Consider the following 20,514-nt stretch of genomic DNA (forward strand, 5'->3'; position numbering starts at 1 on the left):
TTTTAGGACATTTTGAGCTTGTTTTGATACATTTCCTGCCTAACTGAGCCATTGGCCAAAATTTGAAAATTTCATGGAGCCACGCATGCAAGCCAGGGCCACAAAAATGGGCCAAATCCTTTTTTCAGTCATTTTACCTGTTTGGGCTTCCTTTTACCAAGAAAGGACCAGAGGGATGAAAAGTGACTGGATTTCATGTTTAAAAAGCCAAGAAACTGCATAGCTAACTGCCATTTCCTGAAACCGGAAGTGACCTCCTCCAAACCGGAAGTGGCCCTTAAACACCTTTCCCCTTGACATTTTGGCCTTTAAATCGTGCTGGCATTCATTTTGGGGCATTTTGAGCTAGTTTTGATACATTTCCTGCCTAACTGAGCCATTGGCCAAAATTTGAAAATGTCATGGGGTCAGGCCAGCAAGCCAGGGCCGCAAAAATGGGCCAAATCTTTTTTTCAGCCATTTTACCTGTTTGGGCTTCCTTTTACCAAGAAAGGACCAGAGGGATGAAAAGTGACTGGATTTCATGTTTAAAAAGCCAAGAAACTGCATAGCTAACTGCCATTTCCTGAAACCGGAAGTGACCTCCTCCAAACCGGAAGTGGCCCTTAAACACCTTTCCCTTGACATTTTGGCCTTTAAATCGTGCTGGCATTCATTTTAGGGCATTTTGAGCTTGTTTTGATATATTTCCTGCCTAACTGAGCCATTGGCCAAAATTTGAAAATTTCATGGAGCCACACATGCAAGCCAGGGCCGCAAAAATGGGCCAAATTTGTATTTCACCCATTTTATCTGTTTGGGCTTCCTTTTACCAAGAAAGGACCAGAGGGATGAAAAGTGACTGGATTTCATGTTTAAAAAGCCAAGAAACTGCATAGCTAACTGCCATTTCCTGAAACCGGAAGTGACCTCCTCCAAACCGGAAGTGGCCCTTAAACACCTTTCCCCTTGACATTTTGGCCTTTAAATCGTGCTGGCATTCATTTTAGGGCATTTTGAGCTCGTTTTGATACATTTCCTGCCTAACTGAGCCATTGGCCAAAATTTGAAAATGTCATGGGGTCAGGCCAGCAAGCCAGGGCCGCAAAAATGGGCCAAATCTTTTTTTCAGCCATTTTACCTGTTTGGGCTTCCTTTTACCAAGAAAGGACCAGAGGGATGAAAAGTGACTGGATTTCATGTTTAAAAAGCCAAGAAACTGCATAGCTAACTGCCATTTCCTGAAACCGGAAGTGACCTCCTCCAAACCGGAAGTGGCCCTTAAACACCTTTCCCTTTGACAATTTGGCCTTTAAATCATGCTGGCATCCATTTTAGGGCATTTTGAGCTCGTTTTGATACATTTCCTGCCTAACTGAGCCATTGGCCAAAATTTGAAAATTTCATGGGGTCAGGCCAGCAAGCCAGGGCCGCAAAAATGGGCCAAATTTGTTTTTCCGCCATTTTACCTGTTTGGGCTTCCTTTTACCAAGAAAGGACCAGAGGGATGAAAAGTGACTGGATTTCATGTTTAAAAAGCCAAGAAACTGCATAGCTAACTGCCATTTCCTGAAACCGGAAGTGACCTCCTCCAAACCGGAAGTGGCCCTTAAACACCTTTCCCCTTGACATTTTGGCCTTTAAATCATGCTGGCATCCATTTTAGGACATTTTGAGCTTGTTTTGATACATTTCCTGCCTAACTGAGCCATTGGCCAAAATGTGAAAATTTCATGGAGCCACGCATGCAAGCCAGGGCCGCAAAAATGGGCCAAATCCTTTTTTCAGCCATTTTACCTGTTTGGGCTTCCTTTTACCAAGAAAGGACCAGAGGGATGAAAAGTGACTGGATTTCATGTTTAAAAAGCCAAGAAACTGCATAGCTAACTGCCATTTCCTGAAATCGGAAGTGACCTCCTCCAAACCGGAAGTGGCCCTTAAACACCTTTCCCCTTGACATTTGGCCTTTAAATCATGCTGGCATTCATTGTAGGGCATTTTGAGCTCGTTTTGATACATTTTCTGCCTAACTGAGCCATTGGCAAAAATTTGGAAATTTCATGGAGCCACGCATGCAAGCCATGGCCGCAAAAATGGGCCAAATCTGTTTTTTAGCCATTTTACCTGTTTGGGCTTCCTTTTACCAAGAAAGGTCTAGAGGGATGAAAAGTGACATGATTTCATGTTTAAAAAGCCAAGAAACTGCATAGCTAACTGCCATTTCCTGAAACCGGAAGTGACCTATGGAAAACCTAGGACTTTGAAGTTTGTTGCCATTGCACAAGTGCATGCAATTTTAAGTGTAGCACAAACTCCCATAGGAGTTGTTGGAAATTTGCCCAGGTTCTTTCCCAGTGGATTGTCCCACAGCTAAGCACACATTCACAGCCACACTTTTCCGCAAAAACCAGTCTAGGGGTGTTTTGTTGTTTTTATTTTTGGAGTAACTTTGATAGGGTAGAGGGAAATGGGTGGGATACTCTAAAAACTGTCCTCAATCTCTACATAGTTCTGTTAACTCCTTTCTGAACAGCTGAAACCCTCTCGTCTCTGCCTCCCCTGGTCTTAGCATTCAGCAGACTCCAGCAGCTGACTCCATTCCTCCTCCAGATCCTCACCTTCTGCTTCACAGCTCTGCCCCCAGCTTCTTCCCGGCAGCATCACAAGAGGGGTGGGGTGGGTGCACTGTTATGTAAGGGAGGATGGGGGACTCTGATGGTTGGGGGCTCTAGACATCTGATGTAAGAGGGATGAGGTGCTCTGGACATCTAGTCTTACAGATACAACCGGCTCTTTGAGGGCAACCATAATGCTGATTTGGCCTTTGATGAAATTGAATTTGGGATCCCTGCTCTAGAATTTCTGGTTTAATAAAATATATACTGTTTGGGGGTTTTACAAAATGGTCAGGTTTTTAATCACTTTACAGTTTTATATTGATGTACAGTTATAGTTTTTTTTTTTGCATGTACCTTTTTTGTCACTTTCTGGTTCGGTGGCCAGCTGGTTATCATGCTTCTTATAGCACATGCTGAAGTACTTTTTCACATTTCATAGTAACTGTACAGATATTCCACTAGAGGGCAATGCTGCAAGCGATTTCTGATCTTGAAGAATCACAGAAAATAAAAAAGCACAGCTCTGGATGCAAGCATTCAGATGCACATCAAAGCCAAACGTTGTACATTTTTTTGCATGTCTTAAGGCTTATAATAATTGGAGTTGTTTTTCTGCATTTGGAACTCAAACACATGAAAGCAAAATCCATTGATTTTAATTGTGGTAGGTCAGAGGCTGCGTTTAACTTGCTTTGCATTGTGCTGCATTTCTTTGAACACAGCATGTACTATAAAGGTGCATCTGAACTGCATCCAAAGCAGGTCAAATACAGCTTTTTCAAGAGCGGTGTTTTTCATGCATGTCAAGTATCTACAAAATGCCCATATACAGTGCCTTGCAAAAGTATTCACCCCCTTGACTTTTTACCTATTTTGTTACATTACAGCCTTTACTTCAATATTTTTTTAATCTTAATTATATGTGATGGATCAGAACACACTAGTCTAAGTTGGTGAAGTAAAATTAGAAACATATATACATAAAACTATTTTTCAGAAATAAAAAACTGATAATTGGCATATGCGTATGTATTCACCCCCTTTGTTATGAAGCCCATAAAAAGCTCTGGTGCAACCAATTACCTTCAGAAGTCACATAATTTGTGAAATGATGTCCCCCATGTGCAATCTAGGTGTCACATGATCTATCATTACATATGCACACCTTTTCTGAAAGGCCCCAGAGGCTGCAACACCTAAGCAAAAGGCACCATTAATGAAACACTGCCATGAAGACCAAGAAACTCTCCAAACAAGTAAGGGACAATGTTGTTGAGAAGTACGAGTCGGGATTAGGTTATAATAAAAATATCCAAATCTTTGATGATCCCTAGGAGCACCATCAAATCTATCATAACCAAATGGAAAGAACATGGCACAACAGCAAACCTGCCAAGAGACGGCCGTACACCGAAACTCATGGACTGGGCAAGGAGGGCATTAATCAGAGGCAGCACAGAGACCTAAGGTAACCCTGGAGGAGCTGCAGAGTTCCACAGCAGAGACTGGAGTATCTGTACATAGAATGACAATCAGCTGTACACTACAATAGAGTTGGACTTTATGGCAGAGTGGTCAGAAGAAAACCATTACTTTCAGCTAAAAACAAAATGGCACGTTTTGAGTTTGCGAAAAGGCATATGGGAGACTCCCAAAATGTATGGAGGAAGGTGCTCTGGTCTGATGAGACTAAAATTTAACTTTTTGGCCATCAAAGAAAACGCTATGTCTGGTGAAAAAACCCAACACATCACAACACCCAAAGAACACCATCCCCATGGTGAAACATGGTGGTGGCAGCATCATTCTGTGGGGATTTTTTTCAGCAGTTGGGACTGGGAAACTGGTAAGAGTTGAGGGAAAGGTGGATGGTGCTAAATAGAGGGATATTCTTGAGCAAAACCTGTACCACTCTGCGTGTGATTTAAGGCTAGGACAGAGGTTCACCTTCCAGCAGGACAATGACCCCAAGCACACTGCTAATGCAACACTTGAGTAGTTTAAGGGGAAGCATGTAAATGTGTTGGAATGGCCTAGTCAAAGCCTAGACTTCAATCCAATAGAAAGCCAAGACCTCAATCCAATAGAAAATCTGTGGTCATACTTAAAGATTGCTGTTCACAAGTGCAAACCATCCAACTTGAAGGAGCTGGCAGTTTTTCAAGGAGGAATGGGCAAAAATCCCAGTGGAAACATATGGCAAGCTCATAGAGACTTATCCAAAGCTACTTGGAGCTGTGATAGCCACAAAATGTGGCTCTACAAAGTATTGACTTTAGGGGGGTGAATAGTTATGCATATTGACTTTTTCTGTTATTTTGTCCTATTTGTTGTTTGCTTCACAATAAAAAAAATCTTCAAAGTTGTAGGCATGTTCTGTAAATTAAATAATGCAAATCCTCAAACAATCCATGTTAATTCCAGGTTGTGAGGCAAGAAAACACAAAAAATGCCAGGGGAGGGGGGGTGAATACTTTTGCAAGACACTGTAAATACAGTGTGAACAAACAGGCATGATTTTATCTTATCTTATTTTATAGACTGTCTCAAAATATGCATGCTTAATTGACTTGTTTATAACCATAGGGGTTAAAGGAAAAAAGTGTGCTAATTGCTTGCGATAATCACAAGCAAATCCAGCAGACTGGTTGTACCCAAGCTGATCGATTAATTAACTTGGTACATTCAGCATGCCCATTTTTGGCTTGAATCTTGGCCGGTTTATGCTGAGATTCCAAACGTGTATGACCAGCCTTAAAGGGGTTGTAAAGGTAAATGTTTTTTTCACCTGTATGCATTCTATGCATTAAGGTGAAAAAACATCTGACAGTGCCTGCGCCCCCAGCCCCCCCGTTTTACTTACCTCACCCCTCGAAAGTCCCGTGCTCGTCCCCCGACGTCCTTTCCACCGTTCAGCCTGGCCGCTGATTGGCTGGAGTGGATGGATGGAAAGCAGCGCAGCCATTGGCTCGCGCTGCTGTCAATCACATCCACTGATGCGAAGCGCCGGGGGCGGGGCCGTGTGATACAGCAAGCAGCTATAGCCGCCAGCTGTATCACGGGAGTGCGCCCGCAGATGCTTCTCACCATGCGAGGGAGCTCCCATAAACATGAGAAGCACCTGCGGGAGGAATCCGAGACAGCCGCCGAGGGACCCCAGAAGAGCAGGTTCGGGGCAAGCGTTTTGCCCCGAACCTGCTCTTCTGGGGTCCCTCGGCGGCTGCACATTGGAGGTAAGTATAACATGTTTGTTATTTTAAAAAAAATTCACTTTACAATCCCTTTAACCTTCTTTTTTGCTCCCCTGGACCTAAACAAGCAAATAACCTCTCCATCAACTACTTGATGGAGATTGATTGTCTCTGATCCGTTCAGGCAAGGCATGGAGGTCTCAGGAAGAAATCACAATTAAAACAGTTGGATTCCAGATATGCCAGGTGTTGGAACACTAAAGCTGCATACACACAATCAGATTTTCTGACGGGAAACGCGTGATGACAAGCTGTTGGCGGAAAATCCGAGCGTTTGTACGATCCATCGGACAGTTGTTCTCAAGATTTCTGCGGGCAAATGTTGGATGGCAGGCTTTAGAATTTTCCGCGGACAAATGTCTGTCGGATTTTCCGAGCGTGTGTACACAAGTCCGTCGGACAAAAGTTCAAAGTACAAACACACATGCTCCGAAGCAAGGACAAGCCAGAAGCGGTCGGTCTTGTAAACTAGCGTTCGTAAAGCAGAATTAACATTTGTGAAGTGGAAAATTATGAAATCTCCAAATGCAGCGCACATTCTTTTCTTCTTTAATGGGATAATAATGAAGCTGCTTTGCTGGTGATACTGATGGAGTTATTGCAAATTAATTTTCAAAGGCTTTTTTTTTTATTTTTTTAAAATTGTTTATTTATAGCAGGAAATGGGTCCACATAGACCAACAGGTTACATACTTTCCACATATCCTACAGAGAGAAAGGCAGTACAGGTAATACATCATCAATTCTCTGCTAGCCTTATCATCAAGAGTAAAAAGAAAAAACATCAGCATGTGGAGTTGTGAATTCTCGTCGTCCCGTGGCCTCACTTCCCAGTTTCTTCATTGGTACCCCCTCCAATATATGGAGGGGGAGGTGAAGCCTAGGAGTAGGAAAGACAGAGGGGGAGAGAGCAAAAAAGGGGGGGTGAATCAGGTATGGGGGGTAGCAAGGTGTGTTACTCGATCATGGAGTGCTCAGATAACCAATCGGAGTTGCAGTTACGGGGCCTCTGTCCATGGCCACCATACTCAACAAATCTTTGTCCCTGCCTGCGGCATTATGTGTCCATGTCAGATCCTCTCAGGGCCTGGCCCTCAGCCGAGTATATAAACCCATTCCAACCCTGCCAGGTTTTAGTGAAGGTCTCCTCTCTATTTTGCGCTGTGAGGATAAGGTCCTCCATTTACCTGATGTCCTCCACCTTACGAAGCCAGAGGTCAATGGTCGGCGGAAGGGGCGATTTCCACTGGAGTGGTATGCAGGCCTTAGCTGCATCAAGTAGGTGGCGAATCACTGATTTCTGGTATTTCCTGTCAAGGATATCAGAGGCGTGTAGGAGAAAGAATGCTGGGTCATCCATGAGGGGCCAGGCCGTGAATTGTTGTACTGCCTCACGTACCACTTTCCAGAAGTGTGTAAGTTTAGGGCAAGACCAGAAAATATGTAACATGGTCCCTTTGTCAGTGTGACATCTCCAACATAGGTCTGATGTATTCGGGTAGAGCTGGAGGAGTAGCGAAGGGGTCCTATACCACCGTGAGAGAATTTTGTAATTTGTTTCTTGGATCTTGGCACAGATAGAGGATTTATGTGTAAATCGGAGAATACGCTGTCTCTTGGTGTCATTGAATTGGCAAGCTAACTCTTTTTCCCAGTTGAGTAGTCCCGGGGGAATAAAGTCTGCTGAGGGAGCATTTAAAAGGTTGTAGGTCAGTGAAAGTGTGTGTGGAAGGGCACCTGCGTCAGTGCATAGCACCTCCAGGGCTGTGAGCATCTGAGCATCTTCCTTGGGGGGTGGGATCGTAGAGAGGAAATGTGTTAGTTGGAGTGTCCCCAGGAAGTCTAGACGAAACGGGCCCGTAGGATCTAGGAAATTCGCCATCGTTTTCCAGCGCCCACCAGAACTGAAGTGGGAAGCTTGATGTAGGCCCGCCTCCCCCAGACTCCGAAGACCTCCATCATACAGACCCGGAGTAAATAAGGGGTTGCCTATAATAGGGTAAAGGGGTGAGCTTGAGGAGGTGAGGGATACTTGTGAAATTATTAGAGCGCAGACCCTCGCAGAGTTACCAATCAGTGGGTGACGTTTTATCTCCGCTGGCAGTGCTGGGTAGCACCATGGCGCCCCCCTGAGCGGGATCACACTTTGGGATTGTTCCAGCCTGACCCATAGCTTGGTTCCCTGATGGCGGCACCAATCTATGTGCCTCCCCAGATGAACAGCCTGATAGTAGGCTCGAATATTCGGTAGGGCTAGTCGGCTTTTTTTTTTTTTTTATTGATATCAAGAATAATATTATTATGCTTGTTATTTCTTTTCTTTTTTTGGTGCAAGTTACCATAACACCATTATCCCATAGTTTTTAAGATCAAAGATACAACTATGCTGGTTTCCCTTGTTAGATTTAAATTGTATTTTTTAAAATGTAACTGCCTACTCCCAAACTGTAATTTGAAGCAAAACACATAGCCAAGTATTATTCCCCACAATTTTTTTATTGTGCATTAAAAAAAAGAAAACAAATAAAATTAGACATGCTATCTGCCAATAGAACTTAACCAAAAAGTGAATTCTATGCATCCAAAAATATAGAAACTATACCAAATCAAATCATTATTATTCAACCAAAAAATAAAATAAAAGCCTCATGCATGTGTCCTGCTTCTTAATATAGGGGGTCAACAATGCCAAGAGTTGGTGAAAGCAGGGGTCCGTCATCCAAACATAATTCCGAAAATCATCTGGATTATTCTCCTGGAGCTCCATCAGCAAAGACATATGACATAATTGTTCACGATTAATAAAGCAACCAATTTTTGGTCCAAGAAGTCCTCCTCCTCCTGTTCCTGGACTGGACTTGGGTCAAAGCATTAACTCCAATGCTTATAATAAATAATACGTTATCTCCTCCAATTCCGCAACATGGCTGGTTGACGAACGGTCCTTCAGAAACAAACTGAAAAACACAAAATGAAAATCGTAAAACAACACTCACCAAACTTCTACTAACATGAAATTAGCGGAAGGAGCACAAAGGGTGGCTCCTGACAATTGAATTTCATCTTTTTCAGCACATAGTACATCTAGTATCTCGCTACGTTTGTGTTTGTATTGGCCGACAATTGTGTACCATTTGTGTGCAAGACAAAATCCAGGCACATGCCCTCGGACAAATGTCTCAGTGTGTACGAGGCTTTAGCGTTCTAGTGCTGCAGTTGTGACTATCAGTCGGAGTGATTTCCTGCCTTATACTAAAACATACTCAAGTTCCGGTCAGCAGAATTGAAAAAAAGTGGTGAGAGTAGTAAAAACGTAAATGTAGTGGAAACTCTACATACTCTACACTTCCCAGTAAAATACATAATACTCTAGTATTCTACTATACTCACAAGGGCATTTCTTAATGAATAGCAAAGTCTTTGTGTAATATGTGAATCAGTATCCCTTCTCCTAAAGGGTGTGTAGTGGAGATATGTATGTCTTCATCCAAGGCATTTCGATCGTACTTTCAGGAGTAGAAATTGAAGAATCCTTCATTCGTTCAATAGTTGGTTTATTGTTCAGAAAGATAAGCAAAGACAAGATTGACATCTGGTAACATATGGCATGGTTTTGGCTTCTAAGGTGGTAATTCTGGTGTTACATTTTCAAAGTATAGTGTTCCTTCTTTTCCCACCGATCTACCCCACTCTCATAATCCTGCTCCATTCTTATACTGTTTCATGATGTTATGTCAGCATATTATAATAACACCCATATTTGCATATATACCTAATATGGTTCAGTCTATAGATAAGTAGCATAACTCCACCCATTGTCCTGACATAGTAACTCAAAAATAGAAATACCTACTCAGCAAAACCACTCCTCCCTCTACTCTCTGTTGTTCTGTGACCTTCAGAAACCATACTTTTTACTGTACATATAACTTACATATATTTTCAGAAACTTTTATCACTTAAAATATTAATTAACTCAAAAACTTTGAACAAGAATCTTAGTGCTGGGGTGTGTGTTCGAATACATAAAAATCTGTTTAGTAAAGTGCTGTATAAATTGTTGGAACTTTAAATCCTGTATAATAATCATAACAATTTATTATTGCACCCACTGACACCAACAGGTCTTATTTTATCCCACTGACACCAATGATTTGCACTTCTTTTAAAATATTACTAACAGCAAGGATTGGAACTTATTTTATTCCACTGACGCCAACGATTAGCACTTAGTATAAGAACCCTCTAACACCAACAATTAGCACTTATTTTTTTTCCCACTGACACCAATGATTAGCATTTATAGAAAACAGGAAATACAAAAGTGTCCACGGATTCCAGGAGGCACTAGACTTTTACTTAGTGTCCGAAAATAACAATCCCAATTGACTGTCCATCCAAGATAAATCAGATAGAGTGAAGTTGAGTGGAAGTGCTTTTGAAGGACCACCAGGGGAAGGAGCTTAATTAAAGCAATTTATGATAATCATTTTATACTCGAGGCATAATTATTTGGTGACTGAGACTCACACTGGGAGTGGTGAAGCACTTTTGGAGTGTGATGTTTACACTTATTAATTTCATCTGCATTACTGGAACACAGTTTTTGATCTGGAGAACACTTTGGAAATTTTATATGAACATAATGTTCTTGGGATTGTCATTTTTGGACACAAATGAATAGTCTAGCACCTCCTGGAATCTTTTGGATTTCCTATTTTCTATATGTACAGTGGTGTGAAAAAGTGTTTGCCCCCTTCCTCATTTCCTGTTCCTTTGCATGTTTGTCACACTTAAGTGTTTCGGAACATCAAACCAATTTAAACAATAGTCAAGGACAACACAAGTAAACACAAAATGCAATTTGTAAATGAAGGTGTTTATTATTAAAGGTGAAAAAAAATCCAAACCATCATGGCCCTGTGTGAAAAAGTGATTGCCCCCCTTGTTAAAACATACTATAACTGTGGTTGTCCACACCTGAGTTCAATTTCTCTAGCCACACCCAGGCCTGATTATTGCCACACCTGTTCACAATCAAGGCATCACTTAAATAGGAGTTGCTTGACACAGTAAGGTCCACCAGAAGATCCTTAAAAGCTACACATCATGCCGAGACCCAAAGAAATTCAGGAACAATTGAGAAAGAAAGTAATTGAGATCTATCAGTCTGGAAAGGGTTATAAAGCCATTTCCAAAGCTTTGGGAATCCAGCGAACCACAGTGAGAGCCATTATCCACAAATGGCGAAGACATGGAACAGTGGTGAACCTTCCCAGGAGTGGCCGGCCGCCCAAAATTACCCCAAGAGCGCAGCGACGACTCATCCAAGAGGTCACAAAAGACCCCACAACAACGTCCAAGGAACTGCAGGCCTCACTTGCCTCAGTTAAGGTCAGCGTTCATGCCTCCACCATCAGGAAAAGACTGGGCAAAAATGGCCTGCATGGCAGAGTTCCAAGGAGAAAACCACTGCTGAGCAAAAAGAACATCAAAGCTCGTCTCAATTTCTCCACAACACATCTTGATGATCCCCAAGACTTTTGGGACAACATTCTGTGGACCGATGAGACAAAAGTGGAACTCTTTGGAAGGTGTGTGTCCAAGTATATCTGGCGTAGAAGGAACACTGCATTTCATAAAAAGAACATTATACCAACAGTAAAATATGGTGGTGGTAGTGTGATGGTCTGGGGCTGTTTTGCTGCTTCAGGACCTGGAAGACTTGCCGTGATAAAAGGAACTATGAATTCTGCTGTCTACCAAGAGATCCTGAAGGAGAATGTCCGACCATCTGTTCGTGTACTCAAGCTGAAAGGAACTTGGGTTCTGCAGCAGGACAATGATCCTAAACACACCAGCAAGTCCACCACCGAATGGCTGAAGAAAAACAAAATGAAGACTTTGGAGTGGCCTAGCCAAAGTCCTGACCTGAATCCTATTGAGATGTTGTGGTATGACCTTAAAAAGGCCGTTCATGCTCGAAAACCCTCTAATGTAACTGAATTAGGACAATTCTGCAAAGATGAGTGGGCCAAAATTCCTCCAGGACGCTGTAAAAGCCTCATTGCATGTTATCGCAAACGCTTGGTTGCAGTTGTTGCTGCTAAGGGTGGCCCAACCAGTTATTAGGTTTAGGGGGCAATCACTTTTTCACACAGGGCCATGATGGTTTGGATTTTTTTTCACCTTTAATAATAAACACCTTCATTTACAAATTGCATTTTGTGTTTACTTGTGTTGTCCTTGACTATTGTTTAAATTGGTTTGATGTTCCGAAACACTTAAGTGTGACAAACATGCAAAGGAACAGGAAATGAGGAAGGGGGCAAACACTTTTTCACACCACTGTACTTTATTACTAAGGAGGCTGCATATTTTTTACTTTTCTATTTTGTATTATTGTTTGGCTATGGGTATGTATACAAATATAGTGCCTTGAAAAAGTATGCATACCTCTTGAAATTTTCCACATTTTTTCATGTTACAACCAAAAATGTAAATGTATTTTATTGGGATTTTATGTGATAGACCAACACAAAGTGGCACATAATTATGAAGTGGGAGGAAAATGATAAATGGTTTTCTTTTTTTTTACAAATAAATATCTGAAAAGTGTGGCACGAGTTTGTATTCAGCCCCCTTTACTATGATACCCCTAACTAAAATCTAGTGGAACCATTTGCCTTTAGAAGTCACATAATTAGTAAAATGAGTCCACCTGTGTGTAATTTAATCTCAGTATAAATACAGCTGTTCTGCAATGCCCTCAGAGGTTTGTTAGAGAACCTTAGTGAACAAACAGCACCATGAAGGCAGAGGAACACACCAGACATGTCAGGAATAAAGTTGTGGAGAAGTTTAACCACTTGAGACCCGCACTATAGCCGAATGACGGCTACAGCACAGACCTCCTTTGCCGGGACTACGTCTATTGATGTCGTCCTGTGTACGAGCGGCCTGCGCTCCCCCTGAGGGGCGCGCACGGCGCGCTCTGTGATCGGCGAGTCTATGAGACTCGCCTGATCACTGATCCGAGCAAGGGGTCGGTCCCGACCCCTTATCACGTGATCAGCTGTTAGCCAATGACAGCTGATCATGTGATACAACGGAGCCAGTAATCGGCTATTATTGCTCCTCGCGCTGACAGCGCGAGGAGAAAAAAAAGAGCCGATCACCGGAGGCCGTGATCGGGACATTAGTCCCGATCACGGCCAGCCCTGCCAGTGCCCACCTGCCCCCTGCCAGTGCCACCTCATTAAAAAATAAGTGCCCCCCATCAGTGCCACCCAGCAGTGCCCATAGTGCCACCCAGCAGTACCCACAGTGCCACCCAGCAGTGCCCACAATCTGCCTCAACAAAGGTGCTGCACCCCAGTGCCACATATCCGTGCCCATCAGTGTCATCTACCAGTGCCCATCAGTGTCCAGCAGTGCCGCCCATCAGTGCCCAGCAGTGCCACCTATCAGAGCCACCTATCAGTGCCACCTATAAGTGCCCATCAGTCCCATCTATCAGTGGTACCTATCAATGCCCCTTAGTGCCACCCATCCGTGCCACCCATCCATGCCACCCATCCGTGCCATCTTATCTGTGCCCATCTTTGCCCATCAGTGCCGCCTTATCTGTGCCCATCGGTGCCGCCTTATCTGTGCCTATTAGTGCCGCCTTAACTATGCCTATCAGTGCCCACCAGTGCAGCCTATCAGTGTCCACCATTGCAGCCTATCAGTGCCCACCAGTGCAGCCTATCAGTGCCGCCTCATCAGCGCACTTCAATGAAGGAGAAAAATGACCTGTTTGCAAAATGTTATAACAAACTATTAAACATGATTTATTTATTTATTTTTGCATCTTTTTTTGTTTGTTTAGAAAAAAATAAAACTCCCAGCTGTAATTAAATACCACCAAAAGAAAGCTCTATTTTTGGGGAAAAAATTATAAAAATTTCATTTGGGTACAGTGTTGTATGCCCGCGCAATTGTCATTCAAAGTGCATCAGTGCTGAAAGCTGAAAATTGGTCTGGGCAGGAGGGGGGGTTTAAGTGCCCAGTAAGCAAGTGGTTAAAGCAGGGTTAGGTTAAAAAAAATATCCCAAGCTTTGAACATCTCCTTGAGCACTATTCAATCCATCATCTGCAAAGTATGGCACAACTGCAAACCTACCAAGAAATCATTAGCATTTAGTTTATCCTGCTATTGTAAATGCTAGGGGTTGTTTTGGCCCATTGACACCAACAATGGGGTTAATTTTATCCCACTGACTCTAATAATGTTTTTTTTTTTATCATACTGACACTGATGATTAGAGTTATTTTTTTTATCCCACTAACATAAACTATGGGGCTTGGTTTACTTGCACTGACACCTAGATTAGGGTTATTTGTATTCCCAATGACACCAACAATGTGACTTATTTTTCTTTCCTAATGTATCTTCAGGTCATTTGTTGTTGAAAACATAGCAAAGAAAAGGGGGAAGGTACCACATTATAAGCTATACACTTTGAAGTTGTGTCTGTTTCATTGGCCAAACTAACCAAATGTTGTCAAATATGCACTACATGTTTGTTTACCTGCATTTTCTGTGTATATGTAATGGTTTCCATAGACATTATATGATGGTCTCCTGCTATGGCTGGATCAAGAGTTGATCTAACAACTGCCCTGTAAACACCATTATCTGAAGCTTGTCAGAGGGAGAAACAATAAGACATGGAAATTGTTACCCCATTATATTTGTGTTCTCTTTGAAAAGCACGTGAAAAAGATGTCTACAACTTGCCTTACCATCATTCATATTTGAGGGTAGTCTGATCATGCCTGTGATTCCAACTTTCATTGCTAGAGTGGAAGATAGACCCCTATGACCAATGAGTGAGGAAACGTCTGCTCATTACTTTAGTGCAGTGGTTCTCAACCTCAGTCCTCAAGTATCCCCAACAGGCCATGTCTGCAGGTTTTCCTTTATCTTGCACAGGTGCTTGAAATCAGAGTCAATGGCTTGGTATTTTGGACAGCTATTTTAACTAAGCCCTTGTACACACAGTCGGAGATTCCGACGGAATGTTTCCTATCGGACCGTTTTGTCGGATATTCCGACTGTGTGTGGTCTGCATCAGACTGTTTCCGTCGGTATTATATTTGATATTCCGACGGACCAAGTTTTCCAACTTGCCGGTAAAAGTTTCCGCCAAAATGCTCCTATTGGACATACTCCGATCATGTGTAGCCTACTCCGACGGACAAAGTGCCACGCATGCTCAGATCAAATTCCTAGACCAAAGCTTTTGGCTACTAGCCTGAATGTAGTCCCATTGTAACGAAATAACGTCATCACGTTATGTACAATCGGATTTTCCGACAACTTAATCCGACCGTGTGTATGTGGACCTCTTCCGGAATTAATCCATCGGAATTACTCCGACGGATTTGATTGTCAGAATCTCCGACTGTGTGTACACGGGCTTAGAGCAATTCCCAAAACATGGCCTGTTGGGGGTACTTGAGGACTGAGGTTGAGGACCACTGCTTTACTGCACCAGAACTTGGAGCTTTGGTAAGGCCCATACACACGATCAGACTTTTTGACAACAAACATGCAAATTAGCTGTTTTGGAGCAACATCCGACCGTGTGTACGCTCCATCGGACAAACTTTTTTGGTTTTCATCAGACTTTTGTTGGCTGTGCGAATGGACAAACTTTCTGGCAACAAAAGTCCAATGGAGCAAAGTCTGATTGTGTGTACAGAAAACCATAGGACTTTTGTACAAAGTACAAACAGGCATGCTCAGAACCAATGCAAAAGATCAGACAACAATACAGAAGTTGACCAAAGGTGGCGGTAAAGAGCTGAAAAACCACGTGATTTGGTGAAAGTTGGCTGAAAAAGTCCTGCTGTGTGTATGCAATACAAGTTCAGGGCCGACGCCCTTTGTACAAAAATCCAAGGGAAAGTTTGTACAAAGTCCTATCGTGTGTATGAGGCTTTAGTTTGACTTTCCACTCGCTGCTTCCTTCTCTTTTCTATAAAAAAAGAGTAATGGATCTGAAAATCTCTTAATAAAAACAATCATTGGAAGCAATAATTCTTACCTCCTAAATGTTCCATAAATGTACCGATTCTCGCTTGGGTGTCAAATTAGTGCCAGGATTAGGCTGTTCAAATTGATGTCATATGGGTGATTTTGTGTTGAACGTACACTTTAAAAACTGTTAAGAATTGTTAAGAACAGTGTTTTACTGGTTGGAGCTCTATTGTCCTTTCACATCAAAATGTTTGAATATATTCTCCTGATTTATGTAACGGGACCAAAGATCTCACTACTGAATTCCATCAAACCACGTTTGTCATTGATGTCAGAAATACTGTGCAAGATGCAGCAAGAGGGGTTTTCAAAGTATTTTATTCCCCGGAAACATAAACATAAATGTTACAATAAAAGCAGCATTGTGCATAACTCATACACAGTTCACATAACACATATATATCTGGTTCATATATATGGATGGACTTTGTTCGGAAGAAATATAACAACAGATTTGAGGATGTTGATTTACGGTAATGTGTATATTACACATACCGTATATACTCGAGTATAGGCCGACCCGAATATAAGCCGAGGCCCCCAATTTACCCCCAAAAAAACTGGCAAACTTATTGACTCGTGTATAAGCCGAGGGTGAGACATGCCTGTCCATCCCTGTGTGTGTGTCCGTCCATCCCTGTGTGTCCGTCCATCCCTGTGTGTCCGTCCATCCCTGTGTGTCCGTCCATCCATCCCTGTGTGTGTGTGTGTCCATCCATCCATCCATCCCTGTGTGTGTGTGTCTCCATCCATCCATCCATCCATCCCTGTGTGTGTGTGTCTCCATCCATCCATCCCTGTGTGTGTGTGTCTCCATCCATCCATGTGTGTGTGTGTGTGTGTGTGTGTGTGTGTGTGTGTGTGTGTGTGTGTGTGTCCAGCCTACCTGTGTCCCGAGCCTTTGTCCCGAGCCTCCGTCCCGTGCCTTGCCTCCTTGCCTCCGTCCCGTGCCGTGCCTTGCCGCCGTGCCTTGCCTCCGTCCCGTGTCGTGCCTTGCCTTGCCTCCGTCCCGTCCCGTGCCGTGCCTTGCCTTGCCTCCGTCCCGTGCCCTCTTCGTCGGCGCCTCGGCGGCCATTGTAAAATTCAAAAGCCTCCGCCTTCGCCTGTGATAGGCGGAACACTGAATTTCCCAGCAGCCTGTGTTCCGCCTATCACGGACATCGTATCATCCTCGTCCGTAGTACGAGGATGATACGATGTCCGTGATAGGCGGAACACAGGCTGCTGGGAAATTCAGTGTTCCGCCTATCACAGGCGAAGGCGGAGCCGGAGGCGCGGCTTTTGAATGATAGAATGGCCGCTGTCTGTCTGCTCGACACGCTGATCGAGCGGGCAGACAGCGATGACTCGAGTATAAGCCGAGGGGGGCACTTTCAGCCTCAAAAAAGAGGCTGAAAATCTCGGCTTATACTCGAGTATATACGGTAGTCACGTCTGAATTTAAGTTACTGGTTTCTAACATTGAACTTGCGGTTTCATCTAAGGAAACAATAAAAAGGCTTCAAGGATGGAGCTACAGGTGGGAATTAACTCCTTGTTTTAACAATGCCATACATTTGCAAAACATTGGGGCAGGCATCAGAAAGAAGCTACTCTTGCAGTAATTTGCATGTAAACAGAAAACACCTAGATTGCTATTGTCATTGTATTGCTTACATCCTAGTATAAACAGCTAGCTTAGAACTATATGGGGTATTTTGTTGCAGTACTAAAATCTCATTCAATAAATCATGCACACTGGATGTTAAAATAAAGTTATAAAAACGTCAGTAGCTTTGCAGTGAGTTTTTCAACTTTTTTCAACATTTTTGCAATAGCGTTTTTTAGCGTTTACTAGTGGTTTTTAGCATTTTTCCACATTAGCGCTTTTTAGCGTTTATTAGTGGTTTTTAGCATTTTTCCACGTTAGCGTTTTTTAGTGTTTTTTTCAATGGATCAAAAACGTTAAAAAAGGCTGGTGAGCAACGTTTTTGAGCGTTTATCAACGTTAGAGCTTTTTACAGCCGAAAAAGGTCCCTGAGAAACCACTAGTTTTTTATTTTATTTTTACTGCTCAAAAACGTTACTGCCCAAAACTGCTGATAACAGCCTATGTGTGCATGGACACATAGCATAACATGATGGAGAGTTTGAGGCCTAAAGGCCCGTACACACGGTCGGACTTTTTGACAACAAACATGCAAATTAGCTGTTTTGGAGCAACATCCGACTGTGTGTACGCTCCATCGGACAAACTTTTTCTGTTTTCATCGGACTTTTGTTGGCTCTGTGAACGGACAAACTTTCTGGCAACAAAAGTCCGATGGAGCAAAGTCCGACCGTGTGTATGCAAAAGCATCGGACTTTTGTACAAGGTACAAACACGCATGCTCAGAACCAATGCAAACGATCGGACTACAATACAGAAGTTGACCAAAGGTGGCGCTGGAGTCATTGAATGTCCTCTTTTGAAGTGGCGTCAGTACGTTGTGACGTCACTACGTTCGTGTTTGTTGTCAAAAAGTCCGACCGTGTGTATGCAATACAAACTTGTGGACCACGCCCTTTGTACAAAAGTCCACGGGAAAGTTTGTACAAAGTCCGATCGTGTGTATGGGGCTTAAGGCCCCTTTCACACGGGACGGATCCGAAATGATCCGCCCCATGAAGATCCGCTTGCTCAGCGGGGATAGCTCTGTTTATCCCCTCTGAGCCGGCGGATGACAGGGCGTCTCCTCTATAGGGGATCGGATGAACACGGACTTTCTGGAAAATAGGATTTTCCCACGTCTGCAGAATCGGACCATTGCAGAGACGGACGATATCGGGTGTCTCCGGATGTTCATCCGCAGACACCCGCTATCCCATAGGAATGCATGTATGTCCGTATTTAATCCACAAACGGATGGATGAAATACGGACGTACGGTCCGCATGTGTGAAAGGGGCCTTAATGTGAGCTGCTATCAGGGAGATTTTCAGTATTGCACAACATGTACTAAATGTACAGTATATATTCATTGAGATATATCCAACCCTCTGAAACTCTATGGGACAACTCTCTGGGCACCATGGCTGCTATCGTGTCTGCTATCAAGCATATAATGTATGAGGCACTTGAAAACCTTTATTATAGTATTTTTAAGCACATTATTTTTCCTCAACCCACCCCAATTGCTCAGGCTTGCATCTAGAGATGAGCTTGGGTATACTTTGAACTCCAAACTTGCCATGTTTTTTTTACTACAATGAGCTGCAAGCTGGTCATTCTCATCCCACATCCCATGTGAAAAAAAGAGTTAGGCTATGAGGTGGAATGCCTCTGCCCACGGTTTAGCGTTTGACTTAGGCAAGCCATACACGGTTCAAATCCCGGACAGTTCAGCAGGAAGTATGGGCAGGCTGAATGTACCAAGTTGATTGATCAATCAACTTAGGTATAACCAGCATACTGGATTCTACCTTCTATTATCACTAGCGGTTGCTATAGCCGCTAGCAATAATCACTCTGTCTTCTTCCAGCGGGGACCTGCCCTGCCCTCCCCCACCGGGAGAACACAATGGCCCAGCAGGAGGGATTCCCACATCAACACTGTCTATGTTGATAGGGGAATCAACCCCTGGTTACAGGAAAGAAATTTGCTCTATGTTTGGTTGTCCTAAAAAATTGTTTGGAGGATGCCTAGGCTTATCCCTACTTGGGACTGCCATGCAGAATGTGATAACACATGCAGTCACATTATGCCAAAGTTTATTCACATAGCAGGAGCCATTTGCGATTTATCTCCCTTTCTGGCTTTAGCGCTACTATTTTATTCATTTGAAATCATACATTTATCTCCTTTCTCCACTTTAGACTAATTAATCACTAAAAAATCACTCAATCTGGAAATTTGAGGGTAAAAAAATAAAAAAGGGGACAGAGGTTGTACCAATCGACTTCTGTCTGATAAATGCCAATTGATCAGTGCTGACAGGCAGAGGGTAGCTGAGCGGGGAGCATTTGCTTATCCACCTCGATTGTGTGGATGGGGGGATTGGTTGTGGGCAGGTTCAGTCTGTTTTTTTCCACTGTAGGTGGAGCTGGACAGCAGCAGCATTGCAGTTGTAGGTGAAGTCATGAGGAACATGGTTCCTCTATGATTTCCTGGGTTACTAGGGAAGCTATCTGATTGGATGCTGCTGCCCCATGTCACTCTGGTAGCCATCATGGGTCAGGCAGAACCTATGTAAGGCCCTGGCTCCCAGGCTTGATGCCATTTCACTATGTGGGTTGTGTAGGGGCAGGTCACCCGTCTGACAGGGACAGTGATTAGTGGCAGAGAGAGGTTCCAGATGAATAGGGACAAAATAAGGAAATGCCATCTTTCTTTGAGACCTCCCCATTTGGGCATGGAAAAGCCAGGCAGCATTCTGTCCCTCAAGACAGGCGCTGTCGGCACACCCAAAACCTTCTCTGTTATACATCATCGTGCATTCTGTGAGTGTTCCCGGTCGGGGGCCTTGTTATGAGTTACCGAACTTTAACTTTAATACAAATTCTGTTCCTGCAACTGGACTCTGAGGCTGCATTCACACAAGGGCACTTTCTGCGATAC

Source organism: Lithobates pipiens, unplaced genomic scaffold (genome assembly GCF_037356315.1).
Source record: "Lithobates pipiens isolate NorthernLeopardFrog02 unplaced genomic scaffold, aLitPip1_a1.2 Scaffold_13, whole genome shotgun sequence".
NCBI lineage: Eukaryota > Metazoa > Chordata > Amphibia > Anura > Ranidae > Lithobates > Lithobates pipiens.